At 46.3% G+C, this 22568-nt stretch overlaps 2 pseudogenes across 1 annotated transcript in view; one reads left to right on the top strand and one right to left on the bottom strand.

Annotated features, from left to right (window-relative positions):
- LOC148522636 (uncharacterized) overlaps nt 1-22568 on the bottom strand; it is a 764886-nt pseudogene that overhangs the window by 95118 nt on the left and 647200 nt on the right. Inside the window, exon 6 of the transcript XR_015878527.1 lies at nt 17820-17827. The product of XR_015878527.1 is annotated as an uncharacterized LOC148522636 (transcript). The remainder of the gene's footprint in view (nt 1-17819; nt 17828-22568) is intronic.
- The window catches only part of LOC148522640 (uncharacterized), an 808266-nt pseudogene that overhangs the window by 659635 nt on the left and 126063 nt on the right, over nt 1-22568 (top strand).

The raw sequence follows: 22568 nt of genomic DNA, 5'->3' as shown, positions 1-22568 counted from the left end.
ATCAGTTTACGTGAAGTCTGACGGGTGGCAGAAGCCACTTCATGTGGGGCTATTTAGAGAGTGTGGTTAACGTGTAAACCAGCAGTCTCAGGTAAATGTCGAAATTGGTGAAAGCAGTTATTGTAAAGAGATGTTCAGATGTAAAATAATAAGTTGTGATCAAGTGTGAATTCTATAAGGCACATTTATTGATTTGGAGGGTGATGGGAGACATGTGATGTTTGCAGGATATTTATTCCATAGTAAATCCGCTGTATGTGTGAGGGGCCTGGATTTGGTGATATGTCACCAGATAATAAAGCAGAAGGATGGAGAAGTAGATATAGTTGTAGGTGTGTAAAAGTTTTTTATAGTGACACAATGAGGCTGTAATTGTCAATTTTTGATGAAAAGAAAGCTCATTAGTTTTTAGAGGAGGTGAGTGACTCAATAGGGCAGCAGTGTGCCCAGAGAGGTGAGATGCAGGGAAAGTTAGGGATGTTATATCCTTAGAGAAAATACAAAGGAGGGAGTTGATAAAAAGAAATGTGTAGTACATGGTGAGTTTTAGGTTTATTATTTTTAGACAAATTTTAAAGCAATCAGTTTCTTAATCTGAAATTACCTTAGATGTTGGTCAATGTTTGTTCAACTGTTTGATTAACTGTTATGTAATCACACTTTGTGCCTTTAACCCCAGCTGCCCCTAGACTGAATATAAAGGAGTGGTATCCTTGATTAAGACAGGCTACAACTGACTCAATTGCTCTGCTGATCAAAGGAGATAACTTGCTCTGAGTTGGAGCAAAAGCCAGGCCTTATTACACATGAGACACACAGCCCACATCAGCATAGTAGCTGCCAGCCACCAAGGTACAATAGTCATTGATGAAAAAGGTGGCTTTTAGCCTCTAACATTCTGGAAACTTTTCTGGAGTAATTCCACAGGTTAATATCAGAAAAAGAGACTGAGGTAGTTTAAATCCATGAATTGGAAGGGAAGAGTCACTTAATATTTCCTCAGTGATTTCAGCTACCAGACTACCAGTGGGTAACTTGCATGCTGGCTTCATCTACTGCATAACAGGGGGTAACCAGTCAGAGGTAAAGAGTCAGAAAATATCTGTAGTCAAGTTAAAGAGCCGAATGTATGCGCACACCAAAGGAGCGTGCACAAAAATAGGGCGTCACCTAGCCCGCATGCTGGTACTTGGAGAACCACAACTACCAGCAAGCAAGGCATTAATGGCCCGCTGGTACCTATAGTACCCCTGTAAAAGAAATATTAAAAAACAACAGACACCATTTGTTTTATTATTTTATTGTTCTACACCTTCACCTGGGAGGCAGCAGCCTTTAAGCTCTTTTACATGGCTGCCCCCTGCCCCAGAACTTCCATGGCAACTTCACCTAGTAGGCTCCACCCATCCAGGACTTCCCCATTGTCTTTTCTCTTTGGCAACTCTTCACTGCTGCATCCCCGCTGACGGTGCCTCATGCTGGCTTTATATAAGCCAGCCGAGGGGGCGGGGCGATGATGTCGTGAACCGTGATTTGTTCTTGGTGGCCATCTTTAAATTTCAAAATGGTGCTGAGGCGCCATTTTCAAAATAGGCATGCGTGGTTCTCACCATTGAAGTCAATTGTGGGAACTGCTCATTGTCTAAGAGGCGAAAGGCTTGCCTCTCTCAGCCAATGATCACTCAGCAGCAGGGTTTCCATAGTGAAATCCCGCCGCTAAACTCTTAGGGGTAAATTTACTATCAGTTGTGTTGGTCCCGATTTGCATTCTCGGGTGAAAATATCACTTTTTTTGAAAATCGGGAATTCATTAATGTCTGTTTATTTTTTCATCTTGAAATCGGGTGCTTAATGCCGCAAATTCATCAATTTTTATCACTAGAAATTAATTTGCCATCGGCTCAAATTGGAAGTATGTACTTTTCATTCATTTCAGCCTAAATCGGGAATTTACCATTATTCGTTTTGCTATATTCGTTTTTACTGCCAAATCGGGAAGTCAATAGAAGTTTCCAATGTCACCTTATCTGCGAGTTTACATGAAACATACTAGGGGTGAGCGGGTTCGGATTTCTGAAATCCGAACCCCCCCGAGCCCCCCCGATCCGAGTCCGATCCGAGTCAGGCTCGACTTTTCCCGCCTGACTCGGATCTGAAATCGAGGCAAAACGTCATCATCCCGCCTTCCGAGTCTCGCGGGTTTTGGATCCTATATAAGTACCCGCGTCGGCGCCATTTTCTCACTCGGCTGTGGACAGTGAAGAGGGAGGGTGGGAGTTAGGGCTGTGTAGTGTAGTGTAGTGTAGTGTAGTGTAGTGCTGCTGTTGTCCACTACTTCAAAGTCCATAGGGACTGGCTGTGTTGTGCTGTGCTGCTGTTGTTAATAGGGGCTGTGTCCACTACTTCAAAGTCCATAGGGGCTGGCTGGACTGTGTTGTGCAGTCAGTTCTCCATAGGGGCTGTGTCCACTCCAAAGTCCTGTGCAGTGTCCCAGTCCTAAAGGAGTGCTGTAGTGTTGTCCAGGGGGTGCTCTGTCCATCAGGGGTGCTCCCCCCAAGTGCTAAAAAAATAATATATTTTCTGTGTTTGTGAATTGTGTGCGCAGTAGCCGCACGTGCATCAACAAAGTAGTGCCAAGCGTGCGCCTGTGTCATAAGTAAAGGGCCGGCTGGCTTGACCGTTAAAGGGTGCTGTAACCCCCGAAAGTACACTCCAGTCCAAACCAAAAAAAAATTATTTTCTGTGTTTGTGAATTGTGTGCGCAGTAGCCGCACGTGCATCAACAAAGTAGTGCCAAGCGTGCGCCTGTGTCATAAGTAAAGGGCCGGCTGGCTTGACCGTTAAGGGTGCTGTAACCCCCGAAAGTACACTCCAGTCCAAACCAAAAAAAAAATTATTTTCTGTGTTTGTGAATTGTGTGCGCAGTAGCCGCACGTGCATCAACAAAGTAGTGCCAAGCGTGCGCCTGTGTCATAAGTAAAGGGCCGGCTGGCTTGACCGTTAAGGGTGCTGTAACCCCCGAAAGTACACTCCAGTCCAAACCAAAAAAAAAATTATTTTCTGTGTTTGTGAATTGTGTGCGCAGTAGCCGCACGTGCATCAACAAAGTAGTGCCAAGCGTGCGCCTGTGTCATAAGTAAAGGGCCGGCTGGCTTGACCGTTAAGGGTGCTGTAACCCCCGAAAGTACACTCCAGTCCAAACCAAAAAAAAATTATTTTCTGTGTTTGTGAATTGTGTGCGCAGTAGCCGCACGTGCATCAACAAAGTAGTGCCAAGCGTGCGCCTGTGTCATAAGTAAAGGGCCGGCTGGCTTGACCGTTAAGGGTGCTGTAACCCCCGAAAGTACACTCCAGTCCAAACCAAAAAAAAAAATATTTTCTGTGTTTGTGAATTGTGTGCGCAGTAGCCGCACGTGCATCAACAAAGTAGTGCCAAGCGTGCACCTGTGTCATAAGTAAAGGGCCGGCTGGCTTGACCGTTAAGGGTGCTGTAACCCCCGAAAGTACACTCCAGTCCAAACCAAAAAAAAAATTATTTTCTGTGTTTGTGAATTGTGTGCGCAGTAGCCGCACGTGCATCAACAAAGTAGTGCCAAGCGTGCGCCTGTGTCATAAGTAAAGGGCCGGCTGGCTTGACCGTTAAAGGGTGCTGTAACCCCCAAAGTACACTCCAGTCCAAACCAAAAAAAAAATTATTTTCTGTGTTTGTGAATTGTGTGCGCAGTAGCCGCACGTGCATCAACAAAGTAGTGCCAAGCGTGCGCCTGTGTCATAAGTAAAGGGCCGGCTGGCTTGACCGTTAAAGGGTGCTGTAACCCCCGAAAGTACACTCCAGTCCAAACCCCAAAAAAATTATTTTCTGTGTTTGTGAATTGTGTGCGCAGTAGCCGCACGTGCATCAACAAAGTAGTGCCAAGCGTGCGCCTGTGTCATAAGTAAAGGGCCGGCTGGCTTGACCGTTAAGGGTGCTGTAACCCCCGAAAGTACACTCCAGTCCAAACCAAAAAAAAAATTATTTTCTGTGTTTGTGAATTGTGTGCGCAGTAGCCGCACGTGCATCAACAAAGTAGTGCCAAGCGTGCGCCTGTGTCATAAGTAAAGGGCCGGCTGGCTTGACCGTTAAAGGGTGCTGTAACCCCCGAAAGTACACTCCAGTCCAAACCAAAAAAAAATTATTTTCTGTGTTTGTGAATTGTGTGCGCAGTAGCCGCACGTGCATCAACAAAGTAGTGCCAAGAGTGCGCCTGTGTCATAAGTAAAGGGCCGGCTGGCTTGACCGTTAAGGGTGCTGTAACCCCCGAAAGTACACTCCAGTCCAAACCAAAAAAAAAATTATTTTCTGTGTTTGTGAATTGTGTGCGCAGTAGCCGCACGTGCATCAACAAAGTAGTGCCAAGCGTGCGCCTGTGTCATAAGTAAAGGGCCGGCTGGCTTGACCGTTAAAGGGTGCTGTAACCCCCAAAGTACACTCCAGTCCAAACCAAAAAAAAAAATATTTTCTGTGTTTGTGAATTGTGTGCGCAGTAGCCGCACGTGCATCAACAAAGTAGTGCCAAGCGTGCGCCTGTGTCATAAGTTAAGGGCCGGCTGGCTTGACCGTTAAAGGGTGCTGTAACCCCCGAAAGTACACTCCAGTCCAAACCAAAAAAAAATTATTTTCTGTGTTTGTGAATTGTGTGCGCAGTAGCCGCACGTGCATCAACAAAGTAGTGCCAAGCGTGCGCCTGTGTCATAAGTAAAGGGCCGGCTGGCTTGACCGTTAAGGGTGCTGTAACCCCCGAAAGTACACTCCAGTCCAAACCAAAAAAAAAATTATTTTCTGTGTTTGTGAATTGTGTGCGCAGTAGCCGCACGTGCATCAACAAAGTAGTGCCAAGCGTGCGCCTGTGTCATAAGTAAAGGGCCGGCTGGCTTGACCGTTAAAGGGTGCTGTAACCCCCGAAAGTACACTCCAGTCCAAACCAAAAAAAAATTATTTTCTGTGTTTGTGAATTGTGTGCGCAGTAGCCGCACGTGCATCAACAAAGTAGTGCCAAGCGTGCGCCTGTGTCATAAGTAAAGGGCCGGCTGGCTTGACCGTTAAGGGTGCTGTAACCCCCGAAAGTACACTCCAGTCCAAACCAAAAAAAAATTATTTTCTGTGTTTGTGAATTGTGTGCGCAGTAGCCGCACGTGCATCAACAAAGTAGTGCCAAGCGTGCACCTGTGTCATAAGTAAAGGGCCGGCTGGCTTGACCGTTAAGGGTGCTGTAACCCCCGAAAGTACACTCCAGTCCAAACCAAAAAAAAAATTATTTTCTGTGTTTGTGAATTGTGTGCGCAGTAGCCGCACGTGCATCAACAAAGTAGTGCCAAGCGTGCGCCTGTGTCATAAGTAAAGGGCCGGCTGGCTTGACCGTTAAAGGGTGCTGTAACCCCCGAAAGTACACTCCAGTCCAAACCAAAAAAAAATTATTTTCTGTGTTTGTGAATTGTGTGCGCAGTAGCCGCACGTGCATCAACAAAGTAGTGCCAAGCGTGCGCCTGTGTCATAAGTAAAGGGCCGGCTGGCTTGACCGTTAAGGGTGCTGTAACCCCCGAAAGTACACTCCAGTCCAAACCAAAAAAAAATTATTTTCTGTGTTTGTGAATTGTGTGCGCAGTAGCCGCACGTGCATCAACAAAGTAGTGCCAAGCGTGCACCTGTGTCATAAGTAAAGGGCCGGCTGGCTTGACCGTTAAGGGTGCTGTAACCCCCGAAAGTACACTCCAGTCCAAACCAAAAAAAAAATTATTTTCTGTGTTTGTGAATTGTGTGCGCAGTAGCCGCACGTGCATCAACAAAGTAGTGCCAAGCGTGCGCCTGTGTCATAAGTAAAGGGCCGGCTGGCTTGACCGTTAAAGGGTGCTGTAACCCCCAAAGTACACTCCAGTCCAAACCAAAAAAAAAATTATTTTCTGTGTTTGTGAATTGTGTGCGCAGTAGCCGCACGTGCATCAACAAAGTAGTGCCAAGCGTGCGCCTGTGTCATAAGTAAAGGGCCGGCTGGCTTGACCGTTAAAGGGTGCTGTAACCCCCGAAAGTACACTCCAGTCCAAACCAAAAAAAAATTATTTTCTGTGTTTGTGAATTGTGTGCGCAGTAGCCGCACGTGCATCAACAAAGTAGTGCCAAGCGTGCGCCTGTGTCATAAGTAAAGGGCCGGCTGGCTTGACCGTTAAGGGTGCTGTAACCCCCGAAAGTACACTCCAGTCCAAACCAAAAAAAAATTATTTTCTGTGTTTGTGAATTGTGTGCGCAGTAGCCGCACGTGCATCAACAAAGTAGTGCCAAGCGTGCGCCTGTGTCATAAGTAAAGGGCCGGCTGGCTTGACCGTTAAAGGGTGCTGTAACCCACAAAGTACACTCCAGTCCAAACCCAAAAAAAAATTATTTTCTGTGTTTAGCCGCACGTATATATCAAATCGATATAACATAAATGGAGGACCAAACTTTCTCCGATAAAAATAAAATAGAGAAAGATCAAGAACCACTTCCTCCTAGTGCTGAAGCTGCTGCCACTAGTCATGACATAGACGATAACATGCCATCAACGTCGTCTGCCAAGGCCGATGCCCAATGTCATAGTAGAGGGCACATACAATCCCAAATGGCAAAGTTCAGGAAAATGACCTTGAAAAAGACATTTAAATCAGCTGAAGAGAAACGTAAACTTGCCAATATGCCATTTACGACACGGAGTGGCAAGGAACGGCTAAGGTCGATCCCTAGTATGTTCATGACTAGTGGTTCAGCTTCACATGACGATGGAAGCCCTCCTCCCACTAAAAAAATCAAAAGAGTTAAGCTGGCAAAAGCACAGCGAAGAACTGTGCTTTCTAAGAAGATATCACAAATCCCCAAGGAGAGTCCAAGTGTGGTGGTGGTTGCGATGCCTGACCTTCCCAGCACTGGACGGGAAGAGGTGGCTCTTTCCACCATTTGCACGCCCCCTGCAAGTGCTGAAAGGAGCACCCACAGTCCACTTGCTGATATGCAAATTGAAGATGTCACTGTTGAAGTACAACAGGATGAGGATACTGGTGTAGCTGGCGCTGAGGAGGAAGTTGGCGAGGAGGATTCTGATGGTGATGTGGTTTGTTTAAATCAGGCTCCGGGGGAGACAGTTGTTGTCCGTGGGATGAAAAAGCCCATCACGGTCATGCCTGGGCAGAAGACCAAACATTCCACCTCTTTGGTCTGGCAATATTTCTATCCAAATCCGGACAACAACTGTCTTGCCATATGTACCATATGTAAAGGTGAAATAAGTAGGGGTAGGGACGTCAACCACCTAGGAACATCCTCCCTTATACGGCACCTGCAGCGCGTTCATAAAAAGTTACTGTCAAGTTCAGAAACTTTGGCTAAGACCGTAAGCAGTCCAGGGACACCTAAATCCCGTTGTCCTGTTGTATCCAAGCGCCTGCAAACCACACCGTCAACTCCCTCCTCGTCAATTTCCTCCTTAGTTAGGATCGGAAGTAGTCCTGCAGGCCATGTCACTGGCATGACTGACTCTCCTATCCGGGATTCCTCCGGAGGATCCTGCATTGCTACGCCTACTGCTGCCGCTGCTGCTGTTGCTGCTGCTGGGAGTCGTTCATCATCCCAGAGAGGAAGTAGGAACACCACTACTTTTACTAAACAATTGACCCTCCAACAGTCCTTAGCGAGGAGGATGAAGTACGACAGCAGTCATCCTGAAGCAAAACGTATAACTGAGGCCTTGACTGCTATGTTGGTGTTAGACGTGCGTCCGGTATCCGCCATTAGTGCAGTGGGATTTAGACAATTGATGGAGGTAGTGTGTCCCCGGTTCCAAATCCCGTCTAGATTCCACTTCACTAGGCAGGCGATACCGAGACTGTACAGAAACGTCAGAAAAAGTGTCCTCAGTGTCCTGAAAAATGCCGTTGTACACAATGTCCACTTAACCACGGACATGTGGACAAGTGGAACAGGGCAGACTAAGGACTATATGACTGTGACAGCCCACTGGGTAGATGTATCACCTTACGCAGCAACAGCAGCAGCGTCACCAGTAGCAGCATCTCAGAAATGCCAGCTCGTTACAAGGCAGGCTACGCTGTGTATCACCGGTTTCAGTAAGAGGCACACCGCCGACAACCTCTTAGAGAAACTGAGGGAAATCATCGCCCAGTGGCTTACCCCACTTAGACTCTCCTGGGGATTTGTGATATCTGACAACGCCACCAATATTGTGCGGGCATTACATCTGGGCAAATTCCAGCACGTCCCATGTTTTGCTCACACAATAAACTTGGTGGTGCAGAATTTTCTGAAAAGCGACAGGGGCGTGCAGGAGACGCTTTGGGTGGCCCGAAAAATTTCTGCCCACTTTCGCCATTCAGCGACTGCGTGCCGAAGACTGGAGCGCCAGCAAACACTCTTGAACCTGCCCCGCCATCACCTGAAGCAAGAGGTTGTGACGCGGTGGAACTCAACCCTCTATATGCTTCAGAGGATGGAGGAGCAGCAAAAGGCCATACAAGCCTATACATCCACCTATGACATAGGCAAAGGAGGGGGTATGCACCTGACTCAAGCGCAGTGGAGAATGATTTCCGTGTTGTGCAAGGTTCTCCAGCCCTTCGAACTTGCCACACGTGAAGTCAGTTCAGACACTGCCAGCTTGAGTCAGGTCATTCCCCTCATCAGGCTTTTGCAGAAGCAGCTGGAGAAAGTGAAGGAGGAGCTAAGACGGAGCGATTCCACTCGGCATGTGGGACTTGTGGATGAAGCCCTTCATTCGCTTTGCCAGGATTCCAGGGTGGTCAATCTGTTGAAATCAGACCACTACGTTTTGGCCACCGTGCTCGATCCTAGGTTTAAAGCCTATGTGGTGTCTCTCTTTCCGGCCGACACAAGCCTGCAGAGGTGCAAAGACCTGCTGGTGAACACACTGTCAGCTGAAGCGGAACGTGACACGTCAACGGCTCCTTCTTCATTTTCTCCTGCAACTGGGGCTGCCAGGAAAAAACTTAGGTATCCTAAGCAACCCGCTGGCGGTGATGCAGGGCAGGCAGGACCAAGTTTGGACATCTGGTCCGGACTGAAGGACCTGGCAACAATTTCTGACATGTCTACTGTCACTGCATATGATACTGTCACCATTGACAGAATGGTGGAGGATTACATCGGTGACAGCATCCAAGTAGGCATGGCAGACAGTCCATACCTGTACTGGCAGGAAAAAGAGGCAATTTGGAGGCCCCTGTACAAACTGGCTCTATTTTACCTGAGTTGCCCCCCCTCCAGTGTGTACTCCGAAAGAGTGTTTAGTGCAGCCGGGAACCTTGTCAGCGAAAGGCGTAGGAGGTTGCTTCCACAGAATGTGGAGAAGATGATGTTCATCAAAATGAATTATCAGCTCTTCCAGGGAGACCAGCCTCCAGAAGGTACAGAGGGACCTGTGGTGGTGGATTCAAGTGGGGACGAGTTAATACTTTGTGAGGATGAGGATGTACACACTGAAGAGGGTGAGGAATCGGTGGATGAGGAGGATGAGGATGACATCTTGCCTCCATAGAGCCAGTTTGTGCAGGGACACATTAATTGCCAGCTTGTTTTGTGGGGGCCCAAACGAACCAATCATTTCAGCCACAGTTGTGTGGCAGACCCTGGCGCTGAAATGATTGGTTTGTTAAAGTGTGCATGTCCTGTTTATACAACATAAGGGTGGGTGGGAGGGCCCAAGGACAATTCCATCTTGCACCTCTTTTTTTTCTTTGCATTATGTACAGTTTGGGGCCTAGTTTTTCAAACTGCCATCCTGTCTGCCACTGCAGTTTCACGCCTAGATGGGTCACGTGTTTGTGCCGCCCACTCGTGTCGCTTAGCATAGTCATCCAGCTACCTCGGTGCAACGTTTTGGACATAAAAACACTATTGTGAGGTGTGAGGTGTTCAGAATAGACTGGAAATGAGTGGAAATTAAGGTTATTGAGGTTAATAATAGCATAGGAGCAGAAAAACCTACAAATTCTGTGATTTTAGCTGTTTTTATGCTTTTTTAAAAAAAAATACAGATCCAAAACACAAAACCCAGAACCCAAAACACGGAAGGGTGGTTTTGGCAAAACCAATCCAGATCCAAAACACGAAGAAAGATCCAGATCCAAAACCAAAACACAAAACACGAAAAGTGGCCGGTGCACACCCCTAAAACATACACAAATCAGTGTATATCCACGGGAGGTTGACTCTGGGGCTCCTCCGAGCAAACAGGCTTTTGGGCTACAGCAAGAAGATAGGTTAGCAAGTGATGTCACTTGCTGACCTATCCTCTATACTCACGCTGCGACGCCAGCACAGTATATTGAGACTCAGGGCCTGATTCAGACCCGCTCACAAGCGGGTCGATGGTCCCCCACTGTACATGCGCCGCCTCCGGCTTGTACATGTGCGAGACCCATCCAGTGATGGAAGCTCCATCGCTACGGGTCTCGCTATAAGATGGAGCAGTTGTAAATGGTGAGTGACAGCTCGCCCCATTTTATAGGTGGGGAGGGGGGTGGCTGCACAAACGCAGGCGTTCCCTTAGGGGCACCTGGCGTTTGTGGGCGGCCCTACTGACCACTAGTTATGTCAGTAGTGGACTTCCTGCTCTATTAGAGCAGGAAGTCCACGCGGGCTTGCGGGAGCCGAGACCCTACCACAGGGTCTCGTCACAAGCCCGATGGTCATGATCATCGTGGCGGACTCCAGGCCACTCGCACAAGCTGTGGGTGGTCACCCACAGCTTTGCTAGCGGGCTGGAGAAAGAAATAAACACGCCCTGATTCAGAGTGAACACTCGCCAGCAGCAAGTGACTCTGAATCAGGCCCTCAATCCTTCATACAGGTACAAACAAAAGAAACAGCTACATTTACTTACTTTTTTCATATATGGATGTCTAGAATGCTTCATTCCTAACTATCATAGACTCTTTTTCCATAAGGAGACATTCAGTCAAACTTGCTATAACCAACATTGAATCCACAATTCATTGGGAACTGAGGGCCTGATTCTGCGCTCGCAAGCGGGTCAATGGTGGAGTACTGAGCGGCACGCGCCGCGCGCATGCGCAGGACCCGGAGCGAGAGAGAAATTCTCTTGCTCTGGGGCTCACTACAAATGGGGCGGCTGTTGATGTTGATTGACAGCTCGCCCCGTTTTGTAGGTGGGGAGGGGGGGTGGCTACACAAACAGAGGCGTTCCCAAAGGAATGCCTGCCATTTGCGGGAGGCACCACTGACATCACCAGTGATGTCAGTGGAGAGCTTCCTGCTCTGTTAGAGCAGGTAGCTCTCTGGGGCTTGCAACGGATGAGACCCTACCACAAGGGTCTCATTGCATCACCTGGCCGCTCGCAAAAGCTGTGGGTGGTCACCCACAGCTTAGCGAGTGGCCAGGAGGCCGCAACAACAAAAAAACCCAATGCCCTGATTCAGAGCGAGCGCTCTTAAAGAGCGTTCGGATCTGAATCAGGCCCTGAATTTTTTATTCACGCTTGTTTTAGCAACATTGTAATGTCTGTTGATACTGCATAGCAGACAATATAATCTCGTGTCATTGTTCCAATTTTCCAAACTCAGATTTATGCACACTTTTTATTTGATTGTTTGTGTTTATTATTATTATTATTATTATTATTATTATTATTATTTATAATCTTTTATGTTATGTTTTGTGAGCAAAGTAAAATACTGTATTTCTATATTTATGATATTTTATTATGCATGATCATTTCTATAGTCAGCCGTGATTACAGCGCAGTGTTTGTTTTGTTTTCTTGAGTTCATTTTCTATTGGAGTTCACAATAAACTCCTAAGCATCTGCTGCTCATCACCATTGACGATTTTTAATAATAATATATTAGCGCCGGGAGTTTGGTAGATTTCTACCTTTTTGGATTAAAACATAGGGGAAAAAAATGCACCGGACCCAAACCGACCGGGTCTCTATAACCAAAGCATTCTCACCCCAAGCTGGTCAGGCCAAGCCGGGGATCTCAGGGGAGGTGGGGACCCCCCAAGAAGGGATCCTTTCCCATCTCCCGAAAACCCCAAGCTTGATCTAAAGTCCTGGGCTCTTCCTCGCACCCCTGGGCCGTGGCTACGGGGGTAATAAAGTTTTAACTAGCAGTAAACTATTGCATTTTACAGTGGAACTACAGGTGCCAGCATGCCTGCCCTTTGGCACTTGTGGAACTACAAATGCCAGCAAGTGGCTGGCACCTCTTTCCCCACTGTAAAATAAATAGTTAAAAAACCACAACACTCACACACTGTGACACTGTTATGTAAAGTGTGGTGCATTTTAAAGATTGTTTTCTTTTGCAAGTGAATTATAGGTCCCAGCAAGCCTCCCCCACATGCTGGTATGTGGAAAACCACAAGTTCCAGCAAGTGGGGCAATTTGGGCCCACTGGTACCTGTAGTACACCTGTAAAAGAAAATAAACTGACACCAATTTTTTAAATAAAATTTATTTTATCTGCACCTTCACCTGGGGGGGCTTTATGCTCCTTTTCATGGCCCCCACAGCTCCAGGGCTTCCAGAAACTTTGTCTGGTGGGCGCCAACTCGCTAGGGCTTCTGCATCTTCAACTGGTGGGTCGCCTACATGCCAGGGCGTCGGCATCTTTGCCAGGTGGACGCCAACCTACCAGGGCTTCACCGCCTTCACCTAGAGGGCGGAAGCCTGTGTCAGCTATTTTTCGCGGCCACCACCCACTAGGACTTTCTGCATCTTCTTTCTTCGGTATCTCTACATTGCTCCCTCCCGGTCGTCGGACAGGCAACTCGTCTCCTTGTGAGAAAGGGTGATGCCTTTGGTGAAGCAGAGGGTGACAGGAGTGAGAGGGTAACAGGAGTGAGAGGGTGATGTGGAGATAGTGATGCAGTGGAGAGAGAGGGTGATGTGGAGATAGTGATGCAGTGGAGAGAGAGGGTGATGCCTTTGGAGAAGCAGAGGGTGACAGGAGTAAGAGTGTGATGTGGATATAGTGATGCAGTGGAGAGAGAGGGTGATGTGGAGATAGTGATGCAGTGGAGAGAGAGGGTGATGTGGAAATTGTGATGCAAGGTGACAGGAGTGAGAGGATGACAGTGAGATAGTGTTGTGGAGATAGTGATGCAGTGGAGAGAGAGTGTGAGGCAGTAGGTGATGGGGAGAGATAGTGGGAGATGGAGAGGCATCGAGTGGGTGACAAGGAGAAGGTGACAGGAAAGAGAGTGTGATTTGGAGATAGTGATGCAGTGGAGAGAGTGTGAGGCAGTAGGTGATGGAGAGAGATAGTGGGAGATGGAGAGGCAGTGGGTGACAGGGATGAAAAGTGAGGTTGACAATGAGAGGCAGAGGGTGACGCCAGAGAATGGGTGACAAGGGAAGGTAGTGGGTGACACCAGGAAATGGGTGACAAGGGGAGGCAAGGATTCAAGAGTGGTCAATCTGTTGCAATCAGATCACTACATTTTGGCCACAGTACTCGATCCTAGGTTTAAAGCCTACGTGGTGTTTCTCTTTCTGGTGGACACAAGCTTGCAGAGGTGCAAAGACCTGCTGGTGAAAACACTGTCAGCTGAAGCAGAACGTGACACGTCAACAGCTCCTTCTTAATTTTCTCCCACAACTGGGGCTCCCAGGAAACAACTTAATTATCCAAACCAGCCCGCAGGCAGGACCACATTTGGATATCTGGTCCGGATTGAAGGACTTGCCAGCAATTTCTGACATTTCTACTGTCACTGCATATGATGCTGTCCAAGTAGGCATGTCAGACAGTCCGTACCTGTAAACTGGCAGGAAAAAGAGGCAATTTGGAGGCCCTACAAACTGGCTCTATTTTACCTACGTTGCCCCCCTCCAGTGTGTACTCCGAAAAAGTTTTTAGTGCAGCCGGGAACCTTGTCAGCGAAAGGCATAGGAGGTTGCTTCCACAAAATGTGGAGAAGATGATGTCAATCAAAATAAATTATCAATTCTTCCAGGGAGACCAGCCTCCAGAAAGTACATAGGGACCTGTGGTGGTGGATTACAGCGGGGATGAATTAATACTCTGTGAGGATGAGGATGTACACAATACTGAAGAGGGTGAGGAATCGGTGAATGAGGATGGGGAGGATGAGGACGACATCCTGCCTCTGTAGAGCCAGTTTGAGCAGGGACAGATTAATTGCCAGCTTGTTTTGTGGGGGCCCAAACAAACCAATCATTTCAGCCACAGTCGTGTGGCAGACCCTGGCACTGAAATGATTGGTTTGTTAAAGTGTGCATGTCCTGTTTATACAACATAAGGGTAGGTGGGAGGGCCCAAGGACAATTCCATCTTGCACCTCTTTTTTTTCTTTGCATTATGTACTGTTTGGGGCCTAGTTTTTCAAACTGCCATCCTCTCTGCCACTGCAGTGTCACTCCTAGATGGGCCACGTGTTTGTGCCGCCCACTTGTGTCACTTAGCATAGTCATCCAGCTACCTCAGTGGAACCTTTTGGCCTAAAAACAATATAGTGAGGTGTTCAGAATAGACTGGAAATGAGTGGAAATGAATGCTATTGAGGTTAATCATAGTGTAGGAATAAAAAAAAAATTTTTCCAAAAAATACAGATCCAAAACCAAAACACAAAACCTGGAAGAGTGGTTTTGGCAAAACCAATCCAGATCCAAAACATGAAGAGAGATCCAAATCCAAAACTCAAAACACTAAAAGTGGCCGATGCATACCCCTACTTTCTAGGCCACCCCGCTTCAAGGCTCCTATCCACCCAAATAATCCTGCACTGTCATGTCTGGACCAAATTGAAATTGACCCACAATGAAATGGTATCACCATTCCCTAGCAATCCCCATTGCTACAAATTCCTTTCACGAACATTCTCGCACTTCGTTATTTGATCCCACTGTCCTTACTATTCTGTCACTTTTTGTCACAATTCAGTCAAGCTCTGTGCTCAACCTTCCTCTAACTAAGATCTTGATAAAAATAGGTTCGGATGATTGGCGCTACTATCCTTATGTGGTCTTATAATTGAACCGACAGAAGGTGCAGCCTGGAATTATTGGAACTTTCAACAGAGATCCGGATAAAGATAGTTTTTTGTATAGAAGTATTCCGGCGCTCCCAAGGATCAGTGTTATTTTGGGGAAAAAAAAGAGAATGGAAAAAAATATAGTGTAAATCTGTGATAAAAACCAAAAAAGAAAGTATATAGACATATACTCACCCTTTATAGGTGAGATCAGTACAATGGACACAAATGAACAACGTGGTCCTATGGTGGTTGCAATAGCAACAATGAATCGATCTGGATGGGTCTCAAATCCTGGCAGTAGTCGTTATGTGAAGAAAATAAAACATGCCTCCATAGTGCAAATTAGTTGTCATTAAGTCAGAATAATTGTAAATAATATCCTGCTCACTTTATTCCAATTGCATAAGCGCCTTAGACATTCATTTTAAATCCCGATGTCCGCCGGTATTGAAAAAATATATATCTCTTAAAAATAATTTTATTTAACTTCCATTAAAATAATTTCATATATGACCATACAAAAAAAGAAAATCAATAAAAATATAAAATATAATATAATTATAAATTATAAAGTAACCATAAATAGCGCCAAACTGTAATGTAAAAAATGTGAAGAAGGCACCAATAGCAGCTTTGACTCACAATAAAATGGTATCACCATTCCCTAGCAATCCCCCTTGCTACAAATTCCTTTCACGAACATTCTGGCACTTCGTTATTTGATCCCACAAGTGAAAGTACTGTACCTACTGTCCTTACTATTCTCTCACTTTTTGTCACAATTCAGTCAAGCTCTGTGCTCAACCTTCCTCTAACTAAGATCTGTATGGTCTTGTATTGGACTTTTATCTGTGAAAAGCGCGCAGCTTACTATCCTGGGTGAACACTATATTACAACAAGACCGTTCTGTCCCAAATTCCCCTCCAAATTAGCTGCTTGAAAGACTCGTCATTTACTTTGCTCCACTTAATGAGCCCACTTCAGCCCCTATCATCTATTCTCGTTTGCAGCTATGAGACCAAACTACTCACAGGATCTGCCGATGCGCTGCTTTGTCGGTATCCAGCCTTGGTTTATACCTTTTTTTTTGCATTAATGCTTTGCTCCTGATTGCATCGTGCAAATTAATATATTGACACTTAGATAAGTACATTTTAGCCAATAAATAACCTATATCCCCTTGCTTACTCCTATTATGCTTCCCCCAGGCCCATGTGCTCAGCACCAGTTTTGTACCTCCCATTCACCATCCTTAACAGGACTTTCCCTGAGCTGTTCTCCCTCGGAGATAGTGAGCTAGACTTTCCTGCCTCCTTGAAATAAAATTACCTTTCCAATCGCTCTATAGATCTTTTCTCTGTTTATCCTCCCCAGACTCTGATCCTAGGTGACATTGTGACTGGACCTTACAATCTGTTTGTACAAATGTAAAATATATGTTGCTTACTCTTGTGTATCAATTTCCTATTTTCCTGAATGTTGCATAAAGCCTTGTTTTGGTAATGTTGTGTTATGAGGTGTGCTGGATTAGGCTGGCTCACCTCCGATTGTTGCAGTGTTCATATGTGCTCTGACCTTGGTGACATCTCTGCCAGTACTGGAGTCCCACTGGCATTGGTGTGGACCTTAAGACGCATCTGTGCCGAAGCCGTGCTGGGTGTGTTGTCCTTGGTCAGGCACCTTCGGCATTGGCCATCTGCTGTGATATGCTGTCCCTTGGCCCTATCATGGACTTTAAGATATTTGTTTGTTCGTGGGCTTGTTGAGCCTGCTGGTTTCTCCTGGGTCCATGTGACTGCCTCCCTGGAGCATTGCGTGAGTGCACAATCCCAAACAATCTGCTTCCTGATACCACTCAGTATAATCATACAAAAAGAAGGACAACAACAATACATGAATAAGCAGGTAGCAGGTATACTCGCTATGTTCCTGAAAAAAACTTTTTATAGCACCATTTAACATCTAGGCTAGTAAGGTTTCCCTATATAAAATTCCTCTGGGATATGAAGCAATCATTATATTGATTCGCACATGCTCTCTGTCCTTGAGCCTACCTATGTTCCCTTCTATCCATACTAAAGATGAGCAGGTTCAGTTCCCTAAGAACTGAACCCACCTGAACTTAGGGGATCCGAGTCAGATCCGAGTCGGCTCGGGTTTTTCCCGCCTGACTCTGATCTGAAAATGAGGCAAAACATCATCATCCTGCTGTCGGACTCTTACAGGTTTTAGATTCTATAAAGGTGCGGCGATCACCGCCATTTTTCATTCTGGCTGTGGAGAGTGAAGAGAGAGGGAGCTGGGAGCTGTGCTGTGCTGCTGTGCATAGGAGCTGGCTGCAGTTGTGTTGCTTAATGTCCATAGGGGCTGGCTGTTGTCCATAAAGGGGCTGGCTGGCTGTAGTACATAGGGGCTGGCTGTTGCCCATAGGGGCTGGCTGTTCTGCTGTGTTGTCCAGGGGGTGCTCTTCACCTCCAGTGTGAAAAAAAATTAAAAACAATTTTTTCGTTGTGCATATTAGACAAACTTGTCAGCAACGTAGGTGTACAGGGGTGCAGTGCTGCTGTCTGTCAAGGGTCTGCTGCCTCTTTCAGGGGTGCTCTTCACCCCCAGTGTGAAAAAAAAAAAAAAACATTTTTTTCTGTGTGTGGTTTTGTCTGTTAGCTCCAACTTAGCTGTGATATAATTGCTATGTGACACTGCTGTAAGACCACATTGAGTATGGAGGACAGTCACATGACAGGAGAGCAGGATCCACATACCAGCCTTGTAGCTGCCGGCAGCAGTCATGATGATGATGCAAGTCCGTCAACGTCATCTATGAAGACCAATGTTCCAGGGCTTAAGTCAGGCCAAAAAGTCAGGCTAATAAAATCAATTTTTACCCTGTTAAAGAACAAAAAATGTAAAGCTAAGTCAGCTTTAGAGAAACAAAAAATTGGCAATATGAATACATGAAGGCAAGGAAAGGATAAGGCCTTGGTCTTTATTTATGACTGGTGGTTCTAATTGTGATGATTTAAGCACTTCTGCTTGTAGAAGAGGTACAAAAAAAATAAAGTTGTCTCTGTAAAGTTACAGATGCCCGAGGAGAGTCCAAGTGTGCCCGCGGTTGCCATTTGTGAGCCTGCCCTTTCTAATACTGTACTTGAAGAGGATCCTACTTCCACCATTTGTGTGCCCTCTGCAAATGTGGGGATGAGCAGCACAAGTTAACATGCTGATGTAGAAATCGAGATGCTTCTGTGGAGTTGCACCAGGAGGATATTTATGTAGTTGGCAATAACAACGAGGATGTTGATGATGATTAGGATGTTGATGCTGAGGAAGTTTGTGTAACCACTGTAAATCAGGCAACAGTTGTTGTCCATGGTGAGAAAAATACCATTGTTACCATGCCTGGCCAAAGGACCAAAAAATCCACTTCTCATGTGTGTAATTATTTCCACCCAAATCCCAAATGAGTGGAAGTAGTCCTGCATCCAATTTCAAAAGCATGACTGAGTCCTCTTCTATCTGTGATTCCTTAGAAGGATCCTTGAGTACTACATCTGTTGCTGCTGCTGGGGGTGGAGCTTCATCCCAGAAAGGGACCAAGAAGTCTACTACTGGTAGTAATTTAAAAAAAACAATTGACTATTAAACAGTCCTTTGATAGAGGAAGTAAGTATAACAGCTGTCACATAGTTTCACAGCGGATCACTGACACCATGACAGCTGTACTAGTATTAGATGGTGAAATAATAGAAAATGCGGATGATAGTGTGAAGGAAGTGCAAAAGGAGGATGAGGGGGAAATTTGTGTACTATCTGATGCTAATGGGGATGTTGATGATTAGGATGTTCGCATTTAGTCAGCCACCAGTGGCAGCAGTTCTTGCGCATGATAAAAAGAAATCCAGAAAAGCCAGGTCTTGGGTGTGGAATTATTTTCATTTACATTCTGACAACAGTTGTAAAGGCATCTGTTCCATTTGTAAAGCCAAAGTTAGCAGAGGAAGTGACATTAACCATCTAGGCACCTCCTCCCTGTTACGTCATTTGCAGTGAGTTCATACAATTTGTTTAACAAAATTATAATAATTTGTAAATTAATAACCAGCAGTCCAGTATCGGCTACCAGCAGTTTGGCCCATAACATGCAATCTCCACCATCAACATCATCAACCTTCTCCTTAATAATTGAAGGTAGTCCTTCCAAAAAATGTTTTGTGGAGGCCCAAATAAACCAAGAAGTTCAGCCACGAAAGTGTCAGTCCTAGTCGCTAAAGTGCTTGGTTTGTTAAATTATACATGTCCTTTTTAATATCGCACATAAGAGTGGGTGGGAGGGACAATTCCATCTTGCAATTCTTTCCATTACATTTGGCACAATTTGGGGTATTTTCCGAATGACATTATTATAGTTTATTAAACTACCATCCTGTCTGCCACTGCTGTGTGGCAATGTTTCATAGATGTCCGATATTTTTTTAAATTGCCGTGTGTTTATGCTGCAGCTCACTGCAGCCTTTGGCCTATATTGGTGAAAATTGAGCCTTGCGCAATGCCAATGCTAATGGAGTTAAGCAATTTTTTTCAACTGCTCATGTTCTAAAATTTCCAAACACCCCTGCGGAGCATGCGGTAAACAGAGTATATGCACAGAAAGGTGGTTATGTGATCGAGACCCACAGTATCAGGGAAAAGTGATGGGGGTCCTGTGTGGTGACTGGGAGGTGGATAGAAATGTACACAAATATGGTTTGTGTAATGGGTGTGTTACGCGAGTGTCACTGAAATTGGCTGTGTATGCAGATGCCCAGCCGCAGGCATAGGAGGCCATGGTCAGACGGAGATACTGTACCTGCCATAGGGATGGTGTGACTGATGGTGGCGTATAAGGATGCACCACTCTGTATTACAGTGTGCATGGGAGCTTGAAAGTGCATTTGGCAGCGTGAATGTAGACAAGGGAAACAGTTTCTAGCGACATTTGTATTAATTCGTAGGTGGGTGACCACCAATAGACGCTGCTGCATGCGATTCTCAGACCCAACTCAGAATCATGCTTTTATACCACATTTTAGTGCCCCGGAACACACTATGTCACATTATTGTTCTCCCCAATATTTATTATGCCACATCGTAGTGTCCCCAAAACAAACTATTTTACATACTAGTGCCCCCGATGCACATTGACACATTGTAGTGCCCACTGATACATTATACCACATTGTAGTGCCCACCGATACACATTATGCCACACTGTAGTGCCCACCAATACACATTATGCCACACTGTAGTGCCCACCAATACACATTATTCCACATTGTAGTGCCCACCGATACACACACCACATTGTAGTGCCCACCAATACACATTATGCCACATTGTAGTGCCCACCGATACACCTTATGCCACATTGTAGTGCTGCCAATACACATTATGCCACAATGAAACCCACTTTACATGGGGATTTTCTATATCAATCCAAGTTAGAACCCCCACCCACTCACAGCTGTTGTGGAACTAACAGAATGTCACAACAGTTTTGCAGGGCATCTGCTGCAATTCCAGCTTGTGGCACACATCTCAGCCACTGACAGTAGTGAGTGAGGGGAATTGGGGTGGAGGAGGATAACGTGTAAAAGTTTGCCCAAGTATGTTCCCCTAGGCGTACCACACTCCTCATACTTACTATAAGTCTACCATAGGATGGAGCCACCCCCCTGGTCCTACAAGCCACTTTATACTGCAGTGGGCCAGCTGATGCTGTTTCTCTGAACTGGTGACAATGAAACCTGCAGAGCGCCTGAGAACATTCACAATTGGTGAGCATGTGAGGAGTAGAAAGGGGTAGGACAAAGCAGCCCTATCTGTGCCGCTTCACAGAGAAGGGAAATGTAGAGTCTGACTGAATATGGCAGGGGTAGGCAACTAATGGTCCAACAGACTTGTCCCCACTCTGTGTCAGTGGGGTTCACCCTGCCAGCACAGCAGCATCCTCTCTGCTCACAGACCTGCCAGTGTTTGTACCAAAGCACAGAAACTCATCTACAATTGGATGGGGAGTAACACAGCAAGATCTTCTTGGCTATAGCGTTTTCTATGGAACCCACTCATTTTTTAAAAGTTGCTACCCCCTATAGTGTAAAAGATGGGCAATAGCATGTAATGGTGACCCCCCCGCACACACACACACATATAAATATATATATATATATATAATATACATATATGTTGTATGTATTCATTTAGGCATATATACATAATAGTTGTGTTAGGCTATCACATCTTCTTAATGCACAAGCCCCAACTGCTCCCACTTGGAGGGAAATGGGTTAGCCTTTGGCTAGGGCCACCTGCTGGAGAAACTAAGGGAGCCCGGGGTGTTGGAAAGGAGCCACGAAGGGGTAAGTGGGGGATCAGGAAAGAGCCATGGCAGGGAGGGGGTTGGATGGAGTTGCAATGAGGGGAGGATGAAGGGGGTTTGCAGTCGGGTAGCTGGCGGACCTTATACCGACAGCCGGCTTCCGTCTGTCATTTCCTGGCAAGTGTCTAATGACAGGTGTCGAAATCCCGATGCCTGTCATTAGACCTATGCCAGGAGCCCGACGCCCGGCATCCTGACCGAAGGGATGCTGGGTGCCGAGCGTGGATAGCTGCGGGGGGGTTAGGTTTAGGGCTCCTGGGGGGGACTTAGGGTTAGGCACCCCCCCAGGAGGTTAGGTTTAGGCTAGGGGTAGGGAGGGTTAGGATTAGGCACCCCTTCAGGTTTAGGTGGTGGGGAAGGTTTGTTAGGTTTAGGCACTTAGAGGGAGGATTAGGGTTAGACACTTGGAGGGAGGTTAAGGTTAGGCACCCTAAAGTAGGGTTAGGGTTATGGGGTTAGAAATAGGTTAGTAGATACTTACCTAGGACGATCGGGATTTCCTCCTCTGCCGGGATGCCGCTGTCGGGATTCCAACCACCGGGCACGAGTCTGCTTGTAAATTATACCGATTCCAAAGGGTGGAGTCCTGGAGGAGGCCAGCAGAAAGGTGGTGGGGGTGAGCAGGGGGGGGAGATAGAGTGGGCTTACCAGTCAAACTATAAAATATATATATATATATATATATATAAGCCACGGGCTTGGCACTCTTCCTCCAGGAAGTATAGGGTGGGTGCCCCCCCGCAAAATAGAAAGGTAGCAAGTAGACAACGGTGGCACTCCAAATATAGCAATGTTAAAGCCGGGTCAATAGAACACCGGCATGTTTATTATAGATCAATGTTTCAGTCCTTGCGGACCTTCGTCGGGAATAAAATACATACATAGAAACAGCTTACCTAAATACATACAAAGACTCCACCACGAGTGTGCACCCCGCGCCAACCTCCCGGAGCTGAGCCATGATGTCATCAGCGTGCACTACACAGCACACACGGCGTATGGTAATCAGCTCACCATGGCAACGCTGCAAACATAACAGCGAAGCCCGAAAACATAAAAAGTGACAAAGAAAAATATGAACAGATCACTGGT

Source organism: Taudactylus pleione, unplaced genomic scaffold (assembly GCF_031769625.1).
Source record: "Taudactylus pleione unplaced genomic scaffold, aTauple2 ptg000145l, whole genome shotgun sequence".
NCBI classification, from domain to species: Eukaryota; Metazoa; Chordata; class Amphibia; order Anura; family Myobatrachidae; genus Taudactylus; species Taudactylus pleione.
Note: the sequence above shows the minus strand (reverse complement) of the source record. Positions and strands in the feature narration are given on the sequence as shown.